This window comes from Nothobranchius furzeri, chromosome 16, assembly GCF_043380555.1.
Source record: "Nothobranchius furzeri strain GRZ-AD chromosome 16, NfurGRZ-RIMD1, whole genome shotgun sequence".
Classification (NCBI taxonomy): domain Eukaryota; kingdom Metazoa; phylum Chordata; class Actinopteri; order Cyprinodontiformes; family Nothobranchiidae; genus Nothobranchius; species Nothobranchius furzeri.
In genome coordinates this window covers 41,022,260-41,035,079 of record NC_091756.1, presented here as the reverse complement: position 1 = coordinate 41,035,079, position 12,820 = coordinate 41,022,260, and the positions used below count along the sequence as shown (strand labels likewise).

General features: G+C 43.0%; 1 long non-coding RNA gene across 1 annotated transcript; it reads right to left on the bottom strand.

The window, feature by feature from the left end:
• Positions 1-1,733: 1,733 nt before the first annotated feature.
• On the bottom strand, positions 1,734-3,409 carry LOC139063532 (uncharacterized). Its single transcript, XR_011516909.1, has 3 exons — positions 3,331-3,409; positions 2,678-2,749; positions 1,734-2,000 (listed from the first exon to the last, which is right to left on the bottom strand). It is a non-coding gene; the product is annotated as an uncharacterized lncRNA (long non-coding RNA).
• Between the last annotated feature and the right edge of the window lie 9,411 nt (positions 3,410-12,820).

Genomic DNA, 12,820 nt, shown 5'->3' with positions numbered 1-12,820 from the left:
GGCGGTCCAGAAGTCGACGCTCCCGGACCAGAAGTCGACGCTCCCGGACCAGAAGTCGACGCTCCCGGACCAGAAGTCGACGGACCAGAAGTCGACGGTCCAGAAGTCGACGGTCCAGAAGTCGACGGTCCAGAAGTCGACGCCTCCGGACCAGAAGTCGACGCCTCCGGACCAGGAGTCGACGCCTCCGGACCAGGAGTCGACGCCTCCGGACCAGGAGTCGACGCCTCCGGACCAGAAGTCGACGCCCCCGGACCAGAGGTCGACGCCCCCGGACCAGAGGTCCTCTTCCAGTCCTGTGGTCGACGCCTCTTCCAGTCCTGTGGTCGACGCCTCTTCCAGTCCTGTGGTCGACGCCTCTTCCAGTCCTGTGGTCGATGCCTCCTCGTGTTCTGAAGTCGACGGCTCATCCACTCCAGAGGTCGATGCCTCATCCACTCCAGAGGTCGACGCCTCATCCACTCCAGAGGTCGACGCCTCATCCACTCCAGAGATCGACGCCTCATCCACTCCAGAGGTCGACACCTCATCCACTCCAGAGGTCGACGCTCCCTCCAGTCCAGAGGTTGACGTCCCCTCCAGTCCGACGCTCCCTCCAGTCCAGAAGTTGACGTCCCCTCCAATCCAACGTCTCCGCCGTCTCCTGTCCCGTGGTCTCCGCCGTCTCCTGTCCCATGGTCGACGCCGCCTCCTGTCCCGTGGTCGACGACGTCGTCTCCAGCCCAGTGGTCGACGACAACGTCTCCAGCCCAGTGGTCGACGACAACGTCTCCAGCCCAGTGGTCGACGACGATGTCTCCAGCCCAAGGGTCGACGACGACGTCTCCAGCCCAGAGCCCGACAATGACGCCTCCAGCCCAGAGGCCGATGCATCCCGCCCAGAGGCCGACGCCGCCGCCTCCAGCCCAGAGGCCGACGCCGCCACCTCCAGTCCAGAAGTCGAGGACGTCTCCTCCGGCTTCTCTGCCTCCGGTCACCGCCAGTCCTGCCCTCATCAGGCGCGGGCCCCCAAGAGTCCATCCTCGTCTCCTCCTCTGTCCCAGACGCAGGCCTCCTAGAGCTCGTCGTCGCCTCCTCCTCTGACACAGACGCAGGCCCCCAAGAGCCCGTCGTCGCCTCCTCCTCTGCCACAGACGCAGGCCCCCAAGAGCCCGTCGTCGCCTCCTCCTCTGCCACTGACACAGGCCCCCAAGAGCCGTCGTCACCGCCTCCTCTGCCACAGACGCAGGCCCCCAAGAGCCCGTCGTCACCGCCTCCTCTGCCACAGACGCAGGCCCCCAAGAGCCCGTCGTCACCGCCTCCTCTGCCACAGACGCAGGCCCCCGGACTCTACTGGTCCCTGCCTCCTCTTCATTGGGCCCTCGGTCCCTCTCGACCCTCCCTTCGGGTCCCCCTCCTCCCGCCCTGCTCTATATTCGTGTGGGCGTCTGGATTCCGCCCTTTTGGGGGGGGGGGGGGGGGGGGGGGGGGGGGGGGGTTACTGTCACACCCTGTCCTGTCTCCCCTTTTGGTTTAGTCCTGTGTCTCTGTTAATTGCTCCCCCCTGCCTCTCGTTTTCCAATCACCCAAACTCCCAGCCCTCTTGTTTTTAAACCCCTTTAGTCCTGTGTCTCGTGTTGGATCATTGTTTCTATGTTGGCGTGTTCCCCATTAAAACCTTTAATCGTTCCTGTGTGTCTGCTTGCCTGCTTCCCTCACCCGCATATGGATCCTTACCTCTGCTTCATTCACCGGCACGCGCTGACAATTCTAATACTTGTTTGCTTTCCCGTTTTAGATCTCGGTCCCTCCTGTTCCCGTTTGGAGCAGCGCTTTCAGTTACACATCGTTCTTAATAAATATCATTTGTTATTTACTTACCATCATTTCCATCTGTGATTTTTTCATGTCCTGGGTAAAACTTATTCCCAACATGACACTTACTGTATGTGTGACCAAATGGCCTATTTACTCACAGCATTGTTCCAGAAGAGCAGCAGTGTGTTTTCATGGCTTTATTCCTGGCAGTGGAGAGGAACAACATCATAAATGGCATCAAACAGCGATATCAAATGTGGTGTTCTTCTTTTTGGTTTAATGACGGATTGCAGAAACAAACTGTGCTGCTGTCAAGACTCTTCTGGTGTGAAAAGGACTGCTTTGAAGTTTTATATATATTTAAATTTACATAGCTTTGAGATATTATATGTGTAGAAATTTGCCCTGTGTAGTAAACGTACATTGTCCTCACAGCACGTAGCTATGTGTAGCCAGACAGCTAACAAACGACTAGAATGAAAATCTGCCCCCCAAGGCTTGCTTTTTTATATAGATGTTTATATGTTTATACAGGAATAAATAAAAACACATTACTGACTAATTCACGCATCTTAGCGTCACGCTTAGGTAGAATGAGATTCAGCTGCTGTTGGAGACAACCCAAACATGGCACTTTTCCTATTACTAACTTACATTAAAGCATTTTGACCAGAAAATGTTTAAAATGTAAGCATTCATGGTAGGAGACGTGATGTTAGTTTCCTCAAATGTTTTCGTTTTTAGTTTTTATGAGGGAGGACACAGCAAATATTGGTACTGGTTTATCTCCGTATCAGTAATTAAGAGTCAGACAATATTGGGATGTTGGTACAAAATTCCCTGTTGCTCCTGACCTGATTTAAAAGAAAAGAGTTTTTACCTTCTCGGTGGCCCCCCAACAGCTTATGTTGCGTTTGGATCGTCATCTTCTAAATCATGACAATAAGGGTGCCTAGAAAAATATTGTATTTTAAGATTTTTATAACTATGTCAACAATTACACCTAAGGTCCATTTAGAATCACGAATCAAAGATAACATGCATGTTTTAGCAGTGTGGGAGGAAGCTATATCCAGAGAGAACTCCTACATTTATGGGGAAAACATATAAACTCCAAGCAGGAATTTAACCCAGGAATTTTCTGCCGCAAGGCAACAATGCTAGGCATCTGAGACGCAGCCATATTGTCCAAATGCAAATTGATGTCTCTGAAGAAGCTTTCAAGTGACTTATCTTCAGCAAAGCAGAAAGGGGTTGTACCATATAAAATAATTGTATTTCTTTAAGCCTTCCTCCAAATTGGTTGTGAATATCTTCTAGTTGAAGCAGTTCATTTGAACCACAATCCCATATTTATTTTAGAATATGAATATACAGTAAACACAACAGCTAAAATACACAATCATATCATATCATTTAAATGCTTCATATCTAGACCTAACGGTGTTGGTCTGACTTTGTGTTTGAATAGTACTCTGCATGTAAAACAAATACAATAAGCACTTCTAATAGAGTAAAAAAGAAAATTTTTACCTCTTTGACTGGCAAGCAGCAACTACTGCTGCACAGCTGACTGTCTGCAGAATGTGACAAAGGAGCACTAAAACCTGACGAGAAAGCAGCAGACAGTAGAAATACCATTTTCATCGGTTAGTGACTTTCTCTAAATTGTTGGTGACAGTCAAAGCTGTGCTGCAGGGTGTTACCCATCTACAGAGGAAGTAAAATATAACCTCTCAAGTCCAACTTCTCTGATTTAGAGTTTCTGTGTCTATGATTTTGACTGAGTAGCACATATAAATGCTAAACTTACAAATTTCTGACAGTTAAACAGATCAATTTGAAATAACTGGTGCAGTTGTACTTCCAATTTCGTTGTTCATCGTGTTTAATGATAATAAAAGAATATTATATTTTATTCAAGTCCATTCTATTCTATTGTGGCTCAGAAGAGTTGCTAAAACACATGTTTATTTTACCAATTTTTAGCATTTGACTATTTACGGACCTGTGATGATGTGGTTCTGTTGGCTTCATCAGAATGTGATCTCCGGCTCTCACTGGAGAGGTTTGCAGCAAAGTGTGAAGCAGCTGGGATGAGAATCAGCTCATCATGGTCTTGAGTTAGAAAATTGTAGAATGCCTTCTCCAGATAAGAAACGGTGAAGAGTTTAAGTATCTTGGGGTCTTGTTCACAAGTGAGGGAAAGATGGATCTGGAGATCAATAGGCAGATTGGTCCTGCATCTGCAGTGATGCGGGCGTTGTACAGGTTTTTTGTGGTGAAGAGAGAGTTGAGCTGGAAGGCAAAACTTTCAATTTACTGGTCAAACAACAAGTTCTCATACCTGAAGTGGCTAAAAATGACGATGGGTGACCAAGCGTTTGTTTCCGACAGGCAGGCAGAGCGTCAGAGTGTCAGTTTCCGAAGCTTTGGGGCTCCCAATGCGTCGGAAACAAACGCTTGGTAACCCCGCGTCAGTTTTAGCCACTTATGGTGTGAGAACGTGTTGGGTTGATCTACAATCCTACCCTCACCTATGGTCACAAGCTTTATAGTGACCGAAAGAACGAGATTGCAATTACAAGTGGCCAGAAAGAGTTTTCTCAGCAGGGTGTCTGGGCTCTCCATTAAAGATAGGGCAAGAAGCTCGATCATCCGGGAGGGGCTCAGAGTAGATCCACTGCTCCTCCACATCGAGAGGAGCCAGTTGAGGTGGCTCGGGCATCTAGCTAGGATGCCCCCTGGAAGCCTCACTGGTGACGTTTTCTGGAACATCCAATTGGGAAGACCCTGGAGGGACAATGTTTCTCAGCTGGCTAGGCTGGATTGGATTCCCCCAGAAAAGCTGGACCAAGTGACTGGAGAGACGGAAGTCTAGGCTTACCTGCTGCCCCAAGGACCCAGCCCCGGATAAGCGGAAAAGAAAGGATAGATTTTTAATTTTCAACATACAAGTAATTGCACGGCGTGCTGCAAAATCTGTTCCATCCAACCAGTAATCAGCGTGCTGAATAATAAACACTAGCTAGCGCTTCAGCTAAACTAAACTTTAGGGTAATATCAAACATGATAAAACCAGTCATTTGTTGTCAGTTTTACTGTTAGGGCTGCACTTTCAGCACAGTTTTGTCAGATATCAGATATCAGTTTCTATTTTTATTTTTTTTTTACTGTGAGATGGCAACTTTGTGTTTACCGTATTTTCCGGATTATAAGTCGCAGGACCGGCCAGACTACGAAAAAAGTGTGACTTATAGTCCGGAAAATACGGTACTTATTTTTTATGAATCCAGGCAAATTTTATTGGTATTTTTCTGAGACAGCGTGCATGTGCTGTAGTTTGTCCAGAGGTTGGGCACTCGTTTTAGTATTTGGTGGAATGTGGGGTCTACCCCATATTCCTGCTTTACTGAATAAAACTCTGAATTTTAAACACCTGTCAATAAACTGCAATACTGTAATTAAAATAGATGATTAACAAATTAAACACTGGGCACAATATATGATAAAATATTATCCTTAGCACTCCCTCCCTGTGCTGCCACCTTACCGTGGTGGAGGGGTTTGAGTGTCCCAATGATCCTAGGAGCTAAGTTGTCTGAGGCTCTAAGCCTCTGGTAGGGTCACCCATGGCAAACAGGTCCTAGGTGAAGGATCAGACAAACTGCAGCCCAAAGACCTATGAAGAACGATACAAATGGAAACAGTGTTACCTTGTCCAGATGTGGGTCACCGGGGCCCCCCTCTGGAGCCAGGCCTGGAGTTGGGGCATGTTGGCGAGCGCCTGGTAGCCCGGCTTTTACCCATGGAGCCCGGCCAGCCACAGCCCGAAGAGGAGACATGGATCCCCCTTTCCGTGAGCTCACCACTTGTGGGAGGGGCCAAAGGGATAGGGTGCATTGTCTGTCAGGTGGTAGCCGTAAAGTTAGCTCTTGGTACGTGGAATGTCACTTCTCTGGTGGGGAAAAAGTTGGTGGGTGACGTTGAGAGGTTCCAACTAGATATAGTTGGACTCACCTCAACGCATGGCTCTGGCTCGGGAACCAGTTTCCTCAAGAGGGGTTGGACTTTCTACCGCTTTGCAAAGAACACACTCTTATCCAGAGCGGCATACTCCTGAAGGTGATGTTTGGATGAATCACAGCTACGATCTAAGTTAGTCAACCAGACTTTATATCGGATACTTGGCCTCCATGGTTATGCCTCCAAGCAGAAAAAGGTAAAAAGTTAGCTTGTTTTCCACCTTTTTTCCGAGGCAATCACGTATTGCATCTCACAACTCAGCAACAATTTACCATGGTTGTGTAACACCCAATCGAATAATAAATTCAATGAAGCTGCAAGACCGAGACTGAGGATGCTCGCAGGCTACCAATATAGTGGCCGCGTCGGTGATGACGACACGATTCCAAGCCCTATTGCTTGTGCATTTTTTCTACAACATCTTGTCCTTCATGTTGCCTCTCTATTAATGTGCTTGGACATAGAGCTCTGTGAACAGCCAGCCTCTGAGCTGAGCAGCCATTTTCCAGGCTGTTGTCAGGAACCTGTTCAGGGATAGGTACTTGAAAGTGGAGTGGAGTAGCTGAGCAGAACATTTGGTTAACTCACCCTGATTAGTTGTAACTCAGTTGGAAATTACATCAGCAGACGTTGTCCAAAAAAAAAAAAACTGGCATTAGTAAAATTAGAAGAGTTGCTGGTAAGGCGCTTCAAATTAAACACTAGACCCCAGAAACCTCTGGGAAATTCCCCCACAACAACAACTCATGGCACGTAGTTATCTCACAGAGCGCCGTAGGAAACAACACTTCTTCTGGTCATTGAACGTCACATTTTACATCACACAGCAGCTCTCGTCCACTGAATGAATTAAATTATTACATACAAAATAAATGTCTTTAATGTATATATACATATATATATATACATATATATATATATATATATATATATATATATATATATATATATATATATATATACATATATATATATATATATATATATATATATATACATATATATATATATATATATATATATAGAGAGAGAGAGAGAGAGAGAGAGAGAGAGAGAGAGAGAGAGAGAGAGAGAGAGAGAGAGAATTGACCAAATTTACATTTTAACTGAGATTTCATTCATTCATCCTCTGCACCCGCTTATCTATACAGGTTCACGTGGGGGCTGGTGCCTATCTCCAGCAGTCTCTGGGTAAACAGACGGGGTACACCCTGGACAGGGTGCCAGTCCATCATGGACACACAGGACAAACAACCAAGTGCACACATGTAAGGACAATTTAGAGAGACCAATCAACCTGACAGTCATGTTTTTGGACTCTGGGAGGAAGCCAGAGTACCCTGAGGGAACCCACACATACACAGAGAACATGCAAATTTCTTGCAGAAAGATGGATTTGAACCTTTATGCTTCAAGGCAACAACACTAACCTCTGTACCACTGTACAGCCTATGAGATTTCAATAATTCAGATTTACAGTATATACTGAACACAACATTATAGATTTGTTGTTTCTTGAGAGTTATTTCTCTGAATGCAACCTCCTGTTTTGCATCTTCTCTGAAGCTTTGCATTCATTTTTTTTCTTAAAAGAGTCTGTTGCTTCCATGGAGACCACAACCAGCTCAGATCATAATCCTCAGAGTTATCAGAACAGACAGCTGCTTCAGTTTTCAGGATGAAACCTTATTTCAATAATCACTTTTGGCAAAAGTTAGCTTGCAGCAGTTTTTTTTCCCAGAACCACCCACTGATTTATTCATTTTCTAAAAATTGTCTGTGAGTTTAGCTGGGAATGCTGTATCAGACTGCATGGCTCTTTTTCAATAACTAAGAGAGAAGATATAATAACAAATGATCCCAAATCTCCATCTGGCCTGGCAAATGTACCTTTGAAAAGGTGTTCATAAATAGAGCAGTTCATTATACATCAAGTTTTCAGAACCACTAAAACAGCTCTTTTATTCTTACATGACACTAAATGGACTAATGTGTCCCTAATTCTCAGGGTTTCTGGACCTAAACAGGAGGGAAGGTGGAGGTCAGTTTCAGTGCTCATTATGCTGATCTTAACTAGACAGTCTGAGGCCTCTCATTTAGTTTGGAGGCCAGTGGAAGCTTTGATCAAACTGTAAAAGTTCACCATTGGAAAAGGAAAAAAAACGATTTTTGGTGTTAACAGAACTAAGTTAATTACACTCAGAGGTTAAAGGAGCATAATCTGCAAAGAGTTGTCAACAAAAACATTCCCTCCAGTGGATGGTTGAACAGAGATGAGATAATAAATAAATAAATAAATAAATAACTAAATAAATAAATAATGAATAAGCAATATTTGGTCATTCGTGATTTTTTTTTAGAAAACATGAAATTACACAAAAACTATAAAGTGAGCAAAACATATTTTTATGCCTATTTGTGACACTCCAAGGCTGTGACAGTTTAACTCCAAAACAAGTTATCTGAACACAAAACACCAAAAATGTATATATTATTTTTATTTTATTTTTTTACATTTTTTCACAATTTTGGTATTGATCATAAACCTGGCAATAAAGGGGTTAAAATGCAGAAACACACACATTTTTTCTTATATTTTGTTAGGGCTGAACCCGAGGATGAAATTCATGTAAAAAAATTGGGACATATAAAATATTATATAATATTTAATAGAAAGTTTTGTTTTTGCATTTTTTGTGCTCAAACACCAGAAATGTTAGAAAATGTAAAGGTAATATAATGTCTCTGATTAATTAATTTTGATCAAAAGGAATCATTAAAGTCAAGAGTTTACCGAGTGAGGGACAAGACTGAACTGGTAGAAAACAGTTTATCACAAATACTTTGTTTATTATAAGCGAAAGATACATTTTTGTTAACACATTTGCGTTACATAAGTTTGCAACTTGGTTTTCATAAGAATATTAACACTACTGTAAAATGTGTGTAAAGCATGTTTTGTGTTGTTCATCAATCTCACATTATCATGTGTATAGCTGTCTACACCAACAAAAGGAGCCAACATGACAAAAACGGTCCATCGGAGTGAAATAAAGTCTAGCCACATCAGGATGGGATTAGACTGCTTTAACACAGACTGAATGTCCTCATCAGATAAAATCTTCTCCAGATTAGATACTGCTTTCACCTCATGATTGACACCTTTATGTTGCCTTGCTCTCTGGATTTTCCATTGCATATAGAAATGACAGTGACAGCTAATATAACCAGTCTGCTCATCATATCTGTCTGTGAGCATCCAGACAAAATAGGATTTTTTTTCTCCATTTATGTAAATTTGAAGGTTCTTGAGAGGCAGGAGGAATTGTTTTGTCTTCTGATTCCTAGATAATTATTTTAACCTTGGTTGAACTTTATGACAACATGATGAGATCCACCCATGTTCATGCTGAGGAGCCAATTCCTCCTGTTTAGAGTTTCAGCCTTGTCAGGTTTAGCTTATCCAAACTGCATCTGACGCTGCTGCTGCTAACCCTTTGACCAACTCCAGAGGAGAACATATACTTTTCAGTAGTGTGGTATTTGATTTAGGGGATTACAGATCCTTTCACACCCATGTTTGCTGCTGCAAAGCCTGAAATCCTCAAGGTGATATAAGTCGTGGTTTTAAAACGTAGGAAACATTTTCTATTTGTCTTATTCTTCTATTCTGTTCTGCGGGCTAATTTCCCCTCTATTTCAACTCTGGTAAAGTTTTTGTTTATGAATTTACTTTTGCTGTCTTGAAAGTTGAAAACTCGATTAAAAGGCAGGTTTGCAAACAAAAATCTTTACACATGAAAAGGTCTGTTTAAAATTTGTTGCATTCCAGCTTCTGGCCCTTGGGACAAAACCCCATTGCATTCATTAAACCTGGAACTCCTTCTAAAAATCAATAGAAACATATTGACTGTGGCTTCTTCTCGACATTTGTGGACTACAATGTATAAATAATTCCCCACAGGTTGGAAACCTGTGGGTAAGTCTTTACACCTTGCAGATTGATTATTTCCACTGTTGCATCCTTGTTTGTACGTTGTTGAAAAACGAATGTTTGGTTTTTCACATATCAGTTCTGTATACAGTTTTTTTCAGATGGAAGGTCTTCTGTTTCCGCATGTGATACATCTGGTAACAGCATGGTATGTTTCTCCGTTGCAGTCCAGAATAATCTTATCTTTGCAATAACTTGACAGAACACTAAAAGAACTGGTCAAAAAGTTCTTGGTTGCTAATGACACATTTTTGCATTTCCTCATGCTTTCTACTTAATTGCAATGGCTTTGTTCACGGAGCAGCAGCCTTAAAGTGTCAGTGTGTAGTATCCTGCCACTAGGGGGCAATACAGACAAAGCCACCAATATTTTTCAACAACCAGACATCATTTCATTGATTTTCAACAACGTTTCGATGGATATTTCCAGAGATTAATAGTAAATACTACACGTTGTCTTTATAAGCCCAAACCATCTTCTCGCCTGACACTTTCATAAGCTTCTCCAGTGGGACCCCAAGGTGTTCCTGGGCAAGCCTAGAAATATAGTCTCCATCATGTCGTTAGACTCCTGTCAAGAGGACATGTCCAAAAAAAAAAACTCCCCAAGAAGGAGGTTTTCAGGAGGCTGTCCAAAAGCCCAAACCACCTCAACTTGGTCCTCAACATGGAGGATTTCCTTATCCTGTCTCTGAGGCCCTGTCCACACGTAGCCAGGGATCTGCCAAATCGTAGCCATTTTTCTACGTTTTGGCCTGTCATCCACACGAAAACTGAGTTTTTCACATGAAAACGGATCTTTTTAAAAACTCCGGCCAAAGTGAAGATCTGCGTTTTCTCCGTTTTGGGTGTCTGCGTGTGGACAGACAAAACCGGAGTTTTAAGGTCCGCAACGTCACTTTCCGCAACAAAAAATGCTGACATCACGTGTGCGACCTGTGTTTACACTAGCCGACAGCATGGATGCCCTCAGAGCTGCGCTCGCTTTATCAATTGTCCAAGCGCTTTTTGCTTGTTTGTTTTTGCAAGCGGAATTACTGCTCCTTGTGGAAGACCACAGACGAAGGACAAGGTTAAGAACGGGGGAAGTACTGCCGCCTACAGGTCTGGCATGTCCTTAACAACGTATTTATCCGGGTACATGTGGACAGAGGTTTTTTTTAAACGAGGTGGTGTGGATGCAAGTTTTTGAAGGGGCGGATATTCGTTTAAAATAAACCCCGGCTACGTGTGGACTAGGCCTGAGTCTGGTCAGTCTGCAGAAGAAACTCATTTTGGCTGCCTGTATGCTGAATCTTGTCCTCTTGGCCACTACCCATGATCACAGGTTAGGGTTGGGATACAAATCAAACATTTCTGGCTTCTCCCTCTTATCTGTGGTTCAGCATCTGCAAAATTAAAATACGTAAAAGAAGAAAAAGAAGTCACATGCTGATGAAGATTTGTTGTTTACAGCAGCCAAAAACAACTGAAGGCAAATGTTATATTCTACATTTAATAAATTTGGTACAGAGATAGAAAATTGTGCAGCCGCTGCTTCCAAGAAAATGATTTTTTTTTGTTTATGTTATGACAGAAAAAATACAATTAAATGAACTCAAAAAGGAGTCTGTTCAAAAACAATCCACTTCAACAGAATAAGAGGCTTTGAAAATAACATTACAAGAATGACTTGAATTCATGTCCCAGAGCCGTGTCATCAACATAGAACTTTGTACATTTAGATCAGTTGATTTACACTGAATGTTATTGTGTCATATGTTATTGTTATAGTTTCTTGACTATTATTTTAATTAAACGTCTCGTGGCATATGTCAGCTTTTTTTATGAGATTGACAAAAAAATAATTATAACAAGCTTCATGTTTCTGTGGAAACCATGATTAGCACATAGATAGCACGTATTGTCAGGGTGACTTTAAGTCATTACACCAGCAAAGTTTTTGTTTTCGCATAAGCTGAAAAGTTCTAAAGTTGTTTTCTTCTTTTCTTTTGCAAACAAAGACACTTTTGAAAAGAAAAGGACTCAAATGGGCTAAAATAAAACACAGTACATCATTTTTGTTAGGATTTTTCTGTTTCTTTCTAAGAGAAACTGATTAAATACAACTTTTAGATTCTCAAAGGCTGTGTGTCAAGGACAAACAAGTGAAAAGGAAAACTGAAATGAAATGTGAAATATCAGGATGGAAAATTGCATTTAAATAGCGCATTCTAGAGTTCTAAAACCCCCCAAGCTACTTTACAATACTACTGATTCACATGCTGGTGGTGATGAGCTACATCATACCCACAGCTGCTCACACTGACAGAAGCAAGGCTGCCAAAACGGGCACCGCCGGTCCCTCCGACCACCATCAGCAGGCGAGGGGGAAGTGTCCTGCCTAAGGACACAGCGATGTCATAAAGCTGGATCTGATTTTAGGTGCTGAATAATTAAAGCTCTGGTTTTTAACTTAAAGCTTTTTTTAATGTTAACCATAACCAATATGGTAAGGTAATGCTTCAATTAAAGCTCTACCACAATCAATTAGTGCTTATACAGTAGTGTGTGCTGAAAACGACTCTCAGCTTCTCAAATTCTACCTCATTCATTCATTTAATCATTCATTTGCCAAATAGTTTGTCCAGAGGGTCATGGAGAGCTGGTGTCTTTCTCTAGACTTCACTGGGTGAAAGGTAGGGGACACCCTGGACAGGTCGCCAGTCCATCAGGACACATGACAAACAACCATTCACACACATGTAGGGACAATTTAGTCACCCATTAATTTAACATTCATGTTTTTGGCCTGTGGGAGGAAGCCAGAGCACCCAGAGGAAACCCGCGCATGCATGGACAGAACATGCTAGCTCCACAGGGAACGGCTGCAGCGGCCATCTTGATGTGAGGCAGCAGGGCTACCAACTGCAACACCTTGCAGCCCTGCAGCCATTATGCTTGTATATGTTGTTTGTCTGTGGTGGTCGTTTTTGATTAGAATGAGTCCAAAATGTAAGCAAT